Raw genomic sequence first — 15,826 nt, 5'->3', positions numbered from 1 at the left:
TGTGGAATGTGAACATACATACATGCCCACACCATATAATGCAATCAATGATGATGATGATGATAACAACTGTCTTAGTTAGCGTTTTACTGCTGTGAACAGACACCATGACCAAGACAACTCTTTTTTTTTTTTTTTTTTTTTTTTTTTAACAGACAAAGGCTTGTTTTATTTTAATGACTGATCCAAGTGAGGCCACAGCCAGGCCACTATGTATAGACATGAGGGAAGCTTTTATTTCTTGGTCTCTTCCTCCTTAGACAGAGTCTTGATGCTCTCTTCCTTTTTGGCCTGGAGGCTCTCCTCCCAGCGCGTTCGTGCTTCCGTGGCCTTAGACATGCAAGCCTCAGCCTGGTCAGCCAGGAGCTTCTTGCAGGCCTTGTCTGCCTTCAGCTTGTGGATGTGCTCCATGAGGATGCGCTGTTTTTTCCCCTTTGACCTTCAGGGACAGGCTGTGATACATATGTCAATCTTCTTGGATTCCCGGTATGTCCTGAGAAGCGGGCACAGGATCCTTGTCTTTCTCATCCAGGTCACCTTCTTGGGCATTGGCAGTGCCCTTCCTGTTCCCTCTGCTCATATGCCCGCCCTACTGTTGGGCCAAGGTGTTTTTCCACAGTGAGCCCTGGAATAGACAGTGACAGGCTTCCAGATGATCAGCCCATCTTTGATCAGCTTCCTGGTCTGCTGACAGGAGTTGGCATTGGTGATTTCATTGGTCTCATTGGAGTCCAACCAGACCTTCTTTTTCCCACAGTGGAGGATACTAAAGGCAAGCCTCTTCTGAAGCCTGAGTATACTCGTGGCTGCAGATGCAACAGCTAAAGGAAAGCAAGGTAACTCTTTGTTTGTTTGTTTGTTTGGATTTTGAGACAGGGTTTCTCTGTATAGCCCTGGCTGTCCTGGAACTCACTTTGTAGACCAGGCTAGCCACGAACTCAGAAATCCATCTGCCTCTGCCACCTGAGTGCTGGGATTAAAGGTGTGCACCACCACACCCAGCTACGGTAACTCTTATAAGGACAACATTTAATTGGGGCTGGCTTACAGATTCAGAGATTCAGTCAAGTATCATCAAGGTAGGAGCATGGCAGCATCTAGGCAGGCATGCTGCAGTGGGAGCTGAGAGGTCTACATCTTCATCTGTTGGCCTCTAAGAGAAGACTGGATCCCAGGCAGCTAGGACTAGGGTATTAAAGCCCCCGCCCACCGTGATACACCTACTTCAACAAGGCCACACCTCCTAATAGTGCCACTCCCTGGCCCAAGCATAGACATACCCTCACCGTAACTTAAAAACTAAATCCAGAAATTGTCTCAATTGACAAAGTGCAAACATGAATCCTTAAGTCCCTCTCCATAACCTACTATATAAGAGAGACAGGAATTGTGATTCACACTTGTAATGCCAGTGCTGGCAGAGAAGATACAAGTACACCCCCGGGTTTCTCTGGCCAGTTGGACTTCACCCATTTGGTAAGGTCAAAGCCAGTGAGAGACTTTGTTTCAAAAACACAAAGAAGGGGGTAGGTATACTGAGGAATGAAACTCAAGGTTGTGTGTACCTGTACCTTCTTTTACAAGTGTACCTACATGCATGAGCATATCCCTGAATACACACAAGATGGAGAAACATGCCCCAGTTGGAAGGTCTCATAGGAGGTTAAAGGCCAAATGGCTATAAGAGATGCTGTCTCAAAAAACCACAAGAGAAAGGAAGAAAGGAAGGAAGGAAGGAAGGAAGGAAGGAAGGAAGGAAGGAAGGAAAAGAAAGGAAGAAAGAAGAAAGGTAAATGAAGGGAAATATCGAGATGTATCAATTTTAGTGAACTCATAACATCATTTATCCTGCGTTTAATATGAAATGTATAGCGAAGAATAGCTGAGGCAGTTAATATTTGTACATGATAAAAGATGCTAGCCAGAAATAAATTTACACCTTATAAAGCTTTTAGTTAGTTTTAAAGGGGGGTGGGATTAATAGCCAATCTTTTAAAAGGAAGTCTCACAGTTGAACACAGTGGTTATGCCTCTTACTGTAGCTATTCAGAATCAGAGGCAAAAGGATCACAATGGCCAGGGAGATCAAGGGTAGCCTGGTTAACAAACTAAGATCTCAACAAAGAAGGAAAAACACTGGCAATATGGTTCCATGAGTAAATGAGATTGCAGCCAATCTCAAAGACCTGTTAGATCTTCTGGAGAGAACCAACTCTCTCCTCTTGGCATACAGAGTGGGGGAGAGGGAGAGGGGGAGGGGGAGGGGGAGGGAAGGGAGAGGAAGAATAAATGGGAAAAAGGGGGAAATGAATAAAATCAGTAGTTCACATTAGTTTGGAGAGAGTTTGGAACTTCCTCATTCTGAAGTTCATGGTATCTGCTATTATTATTTGTATTTATTGTCATTCTTTTTATTTCATTACAGAGTCAGACAAATTTAGTCCTCCAATATCAAAGCCTCTTGCTTATACCAGCTGACCTGGCATCCTCAGGCTGTTGCAAGCACCCATGACATCTGCTTGAAGATGTGCTTTATTGGCAGCATCCTTGAGGTTGCAAAGCACTCAGGGCTTACAGCCTCTGCCTTTTACATTACCATAGTCTAGTGGAGGATTCTGCTTTGTCACACACAGTATGAAGACTTTACTATCATATGATCCCACTTCTTTTAGCTTCTGGGATATATATATATATATATATATATATATATATAGAGAGAGAGAGAGAGAGAGAGTTGCAGCTTTGAAGCAGAGTTAGATGGCAGATATAGAGCACTGGAAAATGACTTTGGTTTCCTGAATGTCACCTTTGAAGACAACTTCAGGAATTTTAATTTATAAAGGCATGAAAAAATGTTTTGAAGTTACTCGTGTATAGATGGTAATTGAGGTGGTGAAGAAATTCACGTAAACCAAGTAGGGTAGCAAGAAAGAAATGGGGAAAGATGGAATTCTGACGTTTATAAAATGAGAGGCTTCAGGAAAGAGAAATGAAATCTACAAAGGTTGAGATAAACGATGATGTAAGAGGAATTAAAGGGAATTTGCAACATTGTGAGAACAAAAAATAGGAAGAAATTTAGGGATTAGGAGACGTTTAGGAGAGGCTGATCTGTCATTTTTAGATACAAGGCTTTTAAAGTAGTCTATGCATATATGTATTTATCTATTATTTATCTATTATCTATCTACACTCTACCTATAGATATACATTCCTACTTATAGAGATACTTTTCTCTAATCATAGCTTTTCACGCCTTCCATACAGACTAGAAATTTATAAAAGCAAATGAACAAATAACAATCTATTGGTTTTCCTCAAGGAATGAATTGTAAGACTCATGGCCAGGGTATAAATTAGACATTTGATTCAGCATTGACACATTGAAAACTACCAAGCAGATACTACATTCTGAGGCTGAGATCCACCAGAGTGATATTTTGTACTTTTGAAATGCATCTGTGCTCATTATTTTGGTCAACTAGAGTAGATTCAATTGTCAAAAACATTTTTTTTTTTTTGTAACTTAAGAGTACAGTATAGTGGATCCACACAATTTCATCACAACTTCATTTGAAAATAAAATGAAGTTTAGCCTGTTGATGTCACCTGACTTTGTCCAGGGTTGGGAGTTGAGGGTGGGAAGGAATGGAGGAAACTCTAAGACTAGAAATCAGTTGCTGTGGCTTTAATTAGAGTACATCCGAGATGCTCTCTCTACAGATTATGTAAATGAAGGGTGAGAAGTCAAAACAACAGAGTTGGGCATTTATGTTTTACAAGTAAATTTGTTTATTTCAATGTCAAAATGTAAAGTTAAAATCTTCATAAAACAGTGTTTGATTAAGAACAGAATGTAACTAATGTGAATGATTGTGCTGCGATTGTGTACATTCCCTGGAGACTAATTTTGTCAGATGTAAGAAAGCTGCCTTGCCTATTTTTAAAGAGTCAAATTACATTTCTGTACTTTTAAGTTTAGTGTATCTTAGCAACCAACCAAATAGACTATGCATGCCTAGGAACAAGACAAGATTCACACTTCTCTATGCTGTGTTTATGGCAATGTTAACATCCAGGATCTGCTGTCACATTATCTGGATTAGATAGTATCCCCATGATATAGGAAAGACACTTAATTGTAATGTACTTCTTAGAGAAAACATCCCTTGGGGAATTCTTTGGTTTATAGAATCTCCTAGCACTTTAGCGAGATGAATCAGAGTTATCACCACAGAGTCTGAAACACATTATAAATTCTAAACAGGCGTTTGTAACAGTGAGGGTATTGGATGATACTTCTTAAAGTGATGGTTTGCAAGGAAGTTGAATATCCTGGGAATGATCATTTTACAATTACGAATCAATTCATAATATACTGAGCATCTGTCATGACCATGCACCGTGTAAAGAACTAAAGAGATGCATTAAAAGTGGCTGTTTGGGTCTTTGATGAGCTAGTGTTCTAAGGGAAGAAAAACAGCTATGAAAAATTACACAATGAAATGACAGAAATATTAAAAGATATGTCTCAGGACTGCAGTACAAACATAGCAATGTAAGAAACAACTCTTTAACAGAGAATATGTGTCTTCATTCTGTACTATAGAACGCATTAACCTTAATATGTAAGAGTAAAACAATGACCCCCTGCACTTATTTGGAATTGTACTTAAATGGCCCTTGAATTATTTTTGCTTATAGAATTTAGTCATAGAATTATCAATGCTATGCCAGTGTCTTTTAACAGTATATTTTACCTTGGTTTTAAAATGTGTCAAATTATTAGAAAAAGGCACCTATCTGGGCCAGCGAGATGTTTCTGTGGACAAATAAATGGACATGCTCCAAAATCTTGTTTCTTTAGTTTTATCACGTGGATGAAGGGAGTTGTCCTTGGACTGCACCAGCATGTTGTAGCTGGTAAACACACATATACACACGAGAGAGAGAGAGAGAGAGAGAGAGAGAGAGAGAGAGAGAGAGAGAGAGAGAGAGAGAGAGAGAGAGAGAGAGAGAGAGAGAGAAAACATAAATAAATAAATAAATGTAATAAAACCATGTTGACTAAAAAAGCAAATCATATTATCTACACTGAAGGTAGAATTCTAAACTCTGACTCCTACAGAAGTTTACTTCACTTCTGTCTGCTCTGCTTCATATCCTGTCTCAGTCTCTTTGATGAACACACTGTAGCTAGATTTGCCTTCCGAGTCAGAATTCAGGTTTTTTGTTGTTGCTGTTTTAAAACTCTGCAGAGCATTGGCCATTGACTAAAACAGGACATATCTCAGCATTTTATCATAGTTAATTCAAAAGTGCCTCATGTTCTCAGAAAGTCCTTTGAAGTATCATTAAAAGAATAAACTATTGACCCCAAAGTATGAACCATATGCATGCTTTATAGTAGAGTTTTTAGTTTGTTAGCTATGTAACGAGATTCTGGCATGCCAGTGGTTAAAAATGGTGGACAGACAGGTTTGATCCATATGTCATAGTACAAATTAGCTCGACCTGTGCTCTGTGCTCATAATTATGACAAGTCATGAGCAAGATTAGTCATTGATTTCTCACAGTTTCATTGACTTAACAAGCAATGTTGTTAGCTACAGGGACTGCCTACAGGGAATAGCAGAGCTGGCTTCTCAATTAACAATTTTGTTCCAATTAATTGTAGCTTCCACATGTACTTAGTTTTTGGTTTGCTTGGGCATAGGAAATATATTCAGGGCTCTAATATTTGAAGTGTAGCCACTCGTTGTTGGTTTCTGGAGTAGGCATCTCATTTTTATCTGCTTCCTTCCCACTTCCCTCTTCCCTCACATTTGAAGTGTAGCCACTCACTGTTGGTTTCTGGAGTAGGCATCTCATTTTTACCTGCTTCCTTCTCAGTTGTTTTTGGTTTAATAGTAAGCAAGGCTTCAGGCAAAAAGTTCTCAGATCTGTGCATTTATTTCCATTTCTAATTCTGTCATGCCCACTGCCTTGGTTCAGGCCATCTTCCTTCAACTGACTGATCTAATCTAGTCATCTTTGTTGAAGTTTCCCTCTGGCATCCAAAGCAAATCATATATTCACTTCAGATATAGCATGGAATGTTAATTTGGGAACAGTTTGCATTTGTCTCAGGCCATTTTTGTTTGGACTGATACTTTGCCTTGAACATAAACAGAGACAACAAGTGTTTCAGGTAACGGTAAGTCAGATTTGCTTTAGACATTTTTCCCATTTCCCACTGTGCTGATGGCCTGATCAAAGAAAACAGAAAGGAAGTCCTAGGGTGCAAGAAGTGGCAGCCTAGGCACTGGGATTGGCTCCTAAGGAAGGTGACTCACTACAGCACTGAAGACTCAAGTAGAGTCACTGATATTTAGAGTCTCTGCTGAAAGCAGGGGTTCAGGATAGAAGAGGAAATTATGGCTCTGACAACACAGGCATGAGGGCAAGCATGGAACACTTGCGTCAAGCTAAACCAGAGAACAGGATAGTAGGTTCTGTACTTGGGCCCAGCTAACTTAACTAGGTTTTTGTATTGCAGAGAACAATCAAAAGCTGCAGGGAAATCTGCTGGACCAAAGGACTTCATTCATCGTACACTGGGTGTGGCCAATACAGGAAGTGACACATGCTATGCCCTGTCGTCCGCCTCTCCCCTTCCTCTGCCTTTAGTCATCTCTCTTTACACTCTTACTACACGTTAAGAAGATGAAAAGTGATCATTATATTTCTTCACAGTAATCAAAATACCCGACGTGAGGAGTTTATGGAAGAAAGGGTTAATTTTTGCTTGCCGTTTCAGAGGGTCCGTCCTTTCTTGCTTGGCACTGCTTCTGCAGAAGACCATGGTGTCTGAGACTATGTAGCAGAAGATTTTCTTCTCCATTTTGGAATTAGGAAGTCAAAAAAAGACAGGAACAGGTCAAAAGCAAGCTACCCCCAATGACAGTCAGGCATTGATTTTCTTTCTTTGGGTACATTCTCACGTCTTAAAGTTTCAAAACTCATCCAAAATAGGACCACCTTCTAGGGACTTAGTCTTTTACATATAAGAATAATGGAGAAATTTAAAATTTTTAATGTTTGATCAAAAATAAATACTCAAAATTTCTGCCTCCTATTTTAACATTTGCTTTTTAAAGGTGCATATGTGTTCTGGAAATATTTGAGCTGATATGCAGTAGAGTTGCATGGCTTTTCCTAAGGAGATATGAGCAAATCTCTGTTCACTACAGAAGGAGGACCAATAATATGTTGAAGAAATTATTCCAACTGTTAACCCCCACTGGTCAAGAATATGACCACTATCATAATTTAAATCCAAATTTGAAGCAAGCTTTAATTAAATACAGGCTAGCTGCTGAACTACGGCCAGCTCCATTTCTGGGTTCCCAGAAAACGATCATGAGTAACATGTTTGCAGGGGCCATAAAAGGCAAAACCCAAATCACTGCATTTCCCAACAAGCCAGGGGCAAACATATATCCTCACATATTTCCTGCCATGTACCTCCTGCCCACACGTGATCAAGCATATTCAATGCAGGTGGCTCAAACAAATATAGAATAGGAATTTATCCTTAACTGCAAACAGAACTGTTAACCTGCAAGGTATTTTTTTCCTGGTTTGGTTTCAACAACAAAATGTAGCTTGGTGAATCTGTGAATTTATTCAGGTCACTTGCAGGAGAATAAGTGAAGAATTACTTACAGAAGCATAGAGATTCAAAAGCAGCTGTGTCACTAGAAAGATTATGTCCCCAGAGCATTAGGGCGGCAGTGGGGTTGGTATAGAAGTTCTGCTTAGGGCCAAGCATTCAAAAGTCATTTATGCTTAGCAATCTGACCAGGTAAAAGCTTCTGAAGTAACTGCTACCTAATGAAAAGCAAGCCCCTCTGAAAATAGCTTAACATAGCACTAATCTATGAACATAAAAATAAATATTTAGAAAGAAATTTAATGAATACAGCACACTCATTTAACAAAAGAATAGCAATAACTTCTTCAACTCCTTCTTCATTAATTCAGGAATATAAATAGGGCCATTTTGACAGCAACTCTGCATTTTTTGGCCCTTGGGTGGCCTTTGCTCTTTGAACTGGAGTCTAGGAAATATAGTGGATACTAAAGCCTTCCCTAGCCAAAAGCTTTCAGATTCTTATCTCCCAGACTCAAATAATGAAATGCATGGTCTACAGAGAGGTGAATTTTAAAAAGAAAAAAAAATTAGGTGCTTAAGAGAGAGAAGAAGGCAGAGCTCCTGCATAGAAGGAGGGTTCCAAAAACTTGAATATTACTAAGCTGTGAGTTTGGGGGCTTCTGAGAGAATCTAGGCAGATAATGGGCTGAGGTACATTTCAGGAGGTCACTCCAGTTGACTGAACTATGCTATGCATCCAGGAGCCTCTTCTCATTTTCAGTCACATTGTTAAGCACAGGCTTTAATCAGATGTGATAATTTCGGAGACTGCAAAGAAAGACGCATCCTAAGTCTCTTCTGCCTTTAGAGGACACTCTTAGAACTGCTGTGTGGTGGTCTGAATAAGAATAGTTCCCATAGGCTTATATATGAATGCTTAGCCATCAGGAAATGGCCTTATTTGAAATGATTAGAAGGATTAGGAGGTGTGGCCTCATAGGAGGAAGTATGTCACTGGGGGTGGGCTTTGAGGTTTCAAAAAGCCCAGAGTCTCTCTGCCTAGAGATTGAAATGTAACTCCCAGCTATATCACTAGCTTCTGCTTGAATTCCACTATGCTCCCCATCATGATGATAATGGACTAAACTTTTGAAATTCTAAGCAAGCCCCCAACTAAAGGCTTTCTCTTATAAGAGTTGCCTTTGCTGTGGTGTCTCTCCAAAGCAATATAACAGTGACTAAGACCTGCTGTTTGAAGGGTCCATCCTACACAGTCACTTTCTGTCTCTTGCACCTATCAAAATGGACTCAAATCCACCAGAAAGCACTTGGTTGTTTTGTAACAGTCATACCATGATGGCAGCAGTGAGCACATCTTTCCTGACAGGTTGGTAGCATGTGACAAAGGGTCTACAAGGAATAATACTGCTGATTATCTTTGCTTTTCCCTGGGTCAGGGAGAATGTAAGAACTACAAAAAAAGGAATGGAGATTTGTAAAACATTGTTTTCTGGGTTTGACAGAGATGCTTATAGTATTTATGAACTTACAGAAGCTGTGATTATCTACGGAAGCTTGGCACAACATTAAATCTGTTAGCATTCTATCATTACTGAAGATAACGGGAGCCCTTCTATCCAGGAGGAAGGTACAGGTACATAATGGTTGCTGGGAGGAAGCAAGACATTTTCTTTAGTGGAGTAACTAGTGGTAAGTTGCACATGATCCAGTGAATAGCTCATCACCCAAGTGCATGTTTAAAACCAAAAAACCAAACCAAAACATACAAACAAACCTAGAACAAAAAACCTCTAGTCACCATGTTTTAAAAAAAGGAAAAATTCTCTAAGGCATGAAATTACAAGGGAAGGACTATTTAGGAGAAGGAAGAGATTAATAAGAGTGCGAGTCAGGCAACTGAGAGTCATAGATAATGGAGGGTGACTGTAATAAAAATTATTCATAAGATGTCTGTAATTATATTCATCACTGTGTATCATTCACATACATATTGTTAACAAGGCAACTGCAGCATAAGTGGCAACTGCAGCATGAGTGACAACTTACAGAAGCTCTGACCCTGGAGGTACCACTCCATGTGGCATCAGCTCCACTGGAAAGAACTTTTTCTCCACAGCAATTGTTTGCTGCTGCTATACTCTTGGTAGAAGGACGTTTAGTCCATTTCTGAGCGCCCGAAACTTAAAAAAATAAAAGAAAGACAAATAATTCCTCTGGATTTTACCTTTTAAGTGTTTGAGGGAGGAACACACAGGGAAATTAAAATTAATGTAATATTTTCCATTTTTAATTAGCAGAGAGCTACATAAGTGTTTCTGTTCTTGCCTTTGGCTGTTGTAATGAATGCTTCTATGTCTTGCCTCAACAAAAATTGATTCCTACCAGTACAAAAGCATGTCCAAACTTGTATATTAACAACCAAATCTAGCCCAATATGTAATGAAAATAAATTATGTTTTGAAAAAAATGCAAACACATATATATGAAATTATTAGAAAAAAATCTCATTTACAAGTCCACTTAAGGTGTTAATGGTACATTGACAGCACACAATATATCAAATAAAACTGATGATTATATATTAACGCCATTAAAAGGGAAACTAGATGAGAGAAGGGGAACGAAGCCAATTTACAAGAACAGTTTAACATATTGGAAATCATAGATACACAACTTCAGGAAAAATGCTTGATATTTAAACTTTATTATGTAGAGTAAATTTTCCTTTTAAGGAAACCATAAACATTTTTTAAGTAATATACTGTAATTCCAAGGACCTGTGTTGCTGATAAATTCCATTATCTGCAAGAATCTGATTGGCACGACCAAAGTCCCATAGAAAATGGAGAGGTTAACAAAAATATTAAAAATGACAAAGTGTTTGAAGTATTGACTTTTAAACTAAAACAAGCTGAATCATGTAGAACATTCTATAACCTTGAAACCGTCTTATGGAATACTTTCTTCACAGTGATTTTGACAGTCATGTTCTTTCCCAAACACTTTTAGCAAACTTACATCTTTGTATACTGCCAACTACCCATGGATGGCTTTTTATCCCTTCTTTCAATCCCCTTCCTTATTGCTATCTCAGGAGAATCCTTACCTAGCATGTAATATCTAATAATATAGATACTAAAGTTGCACCATTTAACATTTTTAATGTGAAAATCATGAATATTAGACAAATATCATATTCTCTAAAGCGAGGTTGTAAAAATTACAGGTGTTGAGGTGTGAATTTACAGGTCCATGTCAGCAAAGCCACAGAAAAATCAGAGAATACTTTGATATGAGATTACCTGGTTAATTACCTATAAAGGACATGCATCCAAAAAGACTATTCAAGCACTTTGAGGATCCTCTCCGTGTAAGATAGTTCATAGCCAATAGGCTGCAGTGGGCAGAATGGTGCTTCTTCCGAAGGATACTCAAGCTTTGACCTTGAAACCTGCTACTATTAAGTAGTGAAAAGTAATCCTCAGATAAGATTCAATAAAGACTTTCAGATGGGAGGTTGTGTTGGGGATCTTCACAGGACAAGTGTCATCACAAAGGTATGTTTAAAAACAAACAAACAAACAAACAAAAATCAAAAGGGGTGTTAGACTCAGAACAAGGGTTGACCACTAAAGTAGAGGATGGAACGCTATGGCGAAAAGTGTGGAGATAGAGAAAGAGCCATGTGATGATTGCCTGGGCCCCTGGAGGCTACGAAGAGGAGAAAGCAAACCTCGGGAGAATGCAGAACTAAAGAAATGTGGATGTTAGGCCAGAGAGCTTATGTCAGACATGTTCTGCTGACCTCCCGACAATACAGAAGCAGTTTTTGATCTAAAGTACTACTATATTTGTAGTAATTTACACTGGCAATAGTAAAAATCCAACACGGAGGGCACAGGAATATATTCAATAGTAGTAAGTACATTTTTTTGTTGTTGTTTTCTAAAACCAGAACCATGAGATTTGGGAATATAAAGACTTTTAGGAAGAATGATCAATAATTACTGTTCTTTTCAAAGCACACTTGTGCTCTCTGGCTTGCAAGTACCAATTACTAATGCTAACATACCCTCTCTTTCAGATTGTGCTAAAGGATTAAATATCATCTGCTTCTAATTTACAGTCATATTTGAGTCTTTGAGCAAGACCCACAGCACAAAACATATTTTATGTTATAACTCAAAGGCTATATACTGACATAAGAGTGGGCCACAAACTTGGTACATGTTGATATTTTGATAGTCTCTTCTGATCAACTTCATTGTAAAGTGTTATGCAGGATGGTTTGTTTGATTTTTACCAACTGAAGTGTGTTTTGAAGTGATAATAAATTGGACCTTGAGAAAAAAAATTAAATACGACATATATTGTAAAACTGGTAATGACAAATGTGCTAAGCGCATGATAGATAGAGCAAGACCTAACGTCTTACTATTTCCTTATTCACTCTTCTAACTGAGTACTAGCCAGTTGAAGGACCCTAAGTGGGTATGCATAAAACTTTAAATACCAGTACAAGAATTCCCGCCTGAGAATTGTTTAATTAGAAAGTTCAGTGATGGGACATAAGCATAGATAGAGAACAATCACTATGAGATGGTGGAGACAATGACTAGCTCATTAACAGCATCTCATTGTCCTCAGAGCATTTCATTGGATTGAAGTCTCATGGAGTTCAGGCACCTTCGTTTGAGCAATGGCAGTTTTGACTGACTGATATCAGAGCCCCTTAATGACCTTGTCTCCAAGAGAAGTAGGTACCACTACTGTTAGTAAATGCAATCCAGCTCTCAACTCAAAACTCATTTTCATTGTTAACCTCCCAGAGAGTGGCATGGCCATGTGGGAGGGAATCATTAGCTAACGCCTACACCTTATATCTCAACATTTGGCAAAAGGAGCTGCTGAGTGTTGCATGGTTAACTTGGCTGCTTTTCTTTCTTTCTTATTTTTTTATTAGATATTTTCTTTATTTGCATTTCAAATGTTATCCTCTTTCCCAGTCCCCCCACCGCCCCCCCTCCCGAACACCCTATCCCATCCTCCCTCCTCCTGCTTCTAAGAGGGTGTTCTTCCACCCACCCACCCACCCACCTATGCCCACTTCCCCTCCCTCGATTCCTCTACACTGGGACATCTATCAGGCCTTCATAGGACCAAGGACCTCTCCTCCAATTGATGCATGACAAGGCCATCCTCTGCAACATATACAGCTGGAGCCATGTGTACTAGGAACTCTTAGTTGACTGCTTTTCATTTCCCAAGAGATGTTGCCTTCTATTTCAAGGAGAATGAGTTTGATCTCTAAGTTGGTGATTCTCAGAGATCTGCTGTCACAAAATGTATGGAGTTCTGCAGATGCCGTAGGCAGAGCTCCACTCTATCAACCCTGAGCTGAGCACATGGCGGGTGGGGGAAGTGCAAGTGCATGGACTTCAGATCTAGGCTACAGCCATTCTCTTTCATTATCCCTCCCCACCCCAAGCTGGGGCGATGTTGTGTTCCAATCTTTATATTGAAGAATACACCATTTACCTTTTCCCCCACATTTAGATTTCTCAGGGGTTGTTTAGGAAATCTTTTTGATTACAGGTTATTCATTGTGTGTGCATATGTGTACATTGTTGAGCATACTCATTTCATAGCATGCCTGTGGACAACTTTCAGAAATTGGTTCTTTCCCTCCACCATATGGGTTCTTAGGATCGAACTCAGGTCACGACAGCAAGAGTCTTACACTCCTGAGCCATCTAGCTGGCTTTCATTGATCATTCTGTTTTTCTCACTCTGTGACCAAAAATTTCTTCCCCCACCCCCAATGAAATACTCTTAAAGATTGTAATAAAGATGAGATTTAAAAGATTTAAATATATGACTAACACTTCTAGATATACCTCACTGGAAGAAGCTCTAGCAGTCTCTTTCTGACAATTACCTCCCCTAACACACCCTGCTTCTTTGCTAAAAACCAAACCTGGCACACAACAGGCTTTCAGTACTTTTGCATAGAGGAATATATGAATTATCATAGCCACCGCGGATTTACATTTTCTACCAATGTGGCTGAGTAATCATTCCTTTTTGGCGTCAGACTTTTTGTTTTGTTTTGTTCATGGAAACGGGGCAGGGAGGAACATCATTTGGTGTGAAAAGCCAAATGCTAGTCTGCTCCATTATTACCTTCACCTGAAAACAGAAGAGAACAATTTGTCTTTTCCATCTAGTGTCTTAAGTTGTAGCAATGAGTGTTCATTTCTAAATGCAATTGCTTTCCAGCTCCTGCTCCTTTGTTCTCTGTGGATCGCCCCGGAGAGTTCCTCTGGCCCTCTACCTCTGAGTTTTGTTTAAGAATACACTTGTCAGTGGAGATTAAGATAAAGTATCTATGTGAGCACAAAGGTGAGAAAGAATTCCAGTCCCTGCTGAACGGGAGGACCCAGGCCATTTAGCTCCTCCAGGCAGAGGGAAGCTGCATCCCAAATCACAAGAGTCAACAGGTTCAGGGGCAGGGTGATGGGGTGAGGCATTGCTCAAAATTCCCTAGAAAACAAGTCTAGTAGCAGGAGTGAGGCTAGGCTCTGCTTCTTCTGTTAAACACGACAGAAATTGCCTAGTATTTTCGAAGGTCTGATGGGTCTGCTTTCTTTTAATCTAGGAGCAATAGTAATAATAATTATAATAACAACAACAACAACAATAATAATAATGTCGGCATCTTTTTCAAATATTCAGTTTTCAGCTTTCACCAGAATGTCTAGAGTTTTCTCTGCTCAATAACTAACAGTCTTTACTATAATAGTTTTATGAACTATTTTTTTTCTTGAATTCTTCTGTTCCTATGCCTACTGTTCTATGAAGTAACTTCAAGTCAAATCTGATATCAGATTCCTTGAGTTAGCAAGCTTTTTGTGCTCAGTGTGGAAGCGAGTGCTGGGGAAAAGCTAATTAAAATGGCAGAGACCAGACTCTTCCTTTAATGATGCTTTCTTGTCAATCATTTGTGTTCATTTCAGTTAATGTAGGGCGTCCCTTTGTGGTGCAGCCTATCTTGGAGCCTCCCACCATGCTGTCTCAGCATGCCCTGTGCTAGGATTACAGGCGCAGGCCACCACACCCAGCTAAGGATTTTTGAGCTGAAACAGAATAGTGTTATACTCAGAGCGATCCATTCCACCAGTCTTTTTTGCATGATATTTTTATGGCATTTCCTACATGCTTTCTCAGAAAGGGATAATATGCGTTTATGGAAAAAAAATCGCTTGGCAAATTTACTAAAAATTGCGTTCTCAGTCTATACAAAGCCGGTTGTAGTGGGCACGACTGATTGAGAAAATAAGTTTAGGAGTAAACATGTATAGTGCTATGTGAAGGGAAACCCATTTTTAAAAATCACCAAAAAGAATATTTGAAAAGAACTTGCATTGTTGATTCAGTAGATACAAAAAAAGTCATGGATATCTGACCCTGGTACAGCAGTGACCATGATATAGAAGTATGACTAACCCTCTCACATTATCTTGTATTTAACCTTTCTCCATCTCATGTAATATGAATTTTAAAAAAGGTTAATCATACAGACTAGGAATAACCACTAGGACTTGTGAATATGAAGGTACATTTTCAAACCTGAGAGGTGCTGTAATACAGTATTTACCTTGCCTTTAACAGCTTACATCAGACTACAACGAGTATTTCCTAGGACACAGGGGAGCACTCCATCACTGTGACAAATGTCTTAGAAACTGACAGAGACAAAAGGAAGGATTACATCTAAGCAACTTTGCTTTACTCTCAGAATGATGGAAATCCATTACAGGGGACCTATAGACAAAGCGTTTGCAATCTCAGGTAGACATTCGCCTTGAAAACATAGCCTACGGTTGCTTAAAGTCATCTTTGCAGTGACATTTGCTGTATTAGGTATGTTTTATCTTCCAGAATTCACTCGACTGAAAATTAAGATTGAAAAATACTTTCCCCCAAGCACTTATATATTTCTAAAGACAACAAAGTTAATTACCTAACTCGTTGATGCCTGTTATCTAGATTTTCTTCCTTTTATATTTAACAAAGTTGTGGACAAATTAATAAAATATCTCTAAGTTTATTCAGAAATTACTCCTAAGACGAAAACATAATTTTTTTTTTTTTTTTTTTTTTTTTTTT

At 39.0% G+C, this 15,826-nt stretch overlaps 1 pseudogene; it reads right to left on the bottom strand.

Moving 5' to 3' along the window:
• Nucleotides 1-234: 234 nt before the first annotated feature.
• Nucleotides 235-6,883, bottom strand: LOC110311337 (annotated as a pseudogene).
• Between the last annotated feature and the right edge of the window lie 8,943 nt (nt 6,884-15,826).

This window comes from Mus caroli, chromosome 16 (assembly GCF_900094665.2).
Source record: "Mus caroli chromosome 16, CAROLI_EIJ_v1.1, whole genome shotgun sequence".
Lineage (NCBI taxonomy): Eukaryota > Metazoa > Chordata > Mammalia > Rodentia > Muridae > Mus > Mus caroli.
This window is presented reverse-complemented; position numbering and strand designations above follow the sequence as displayed.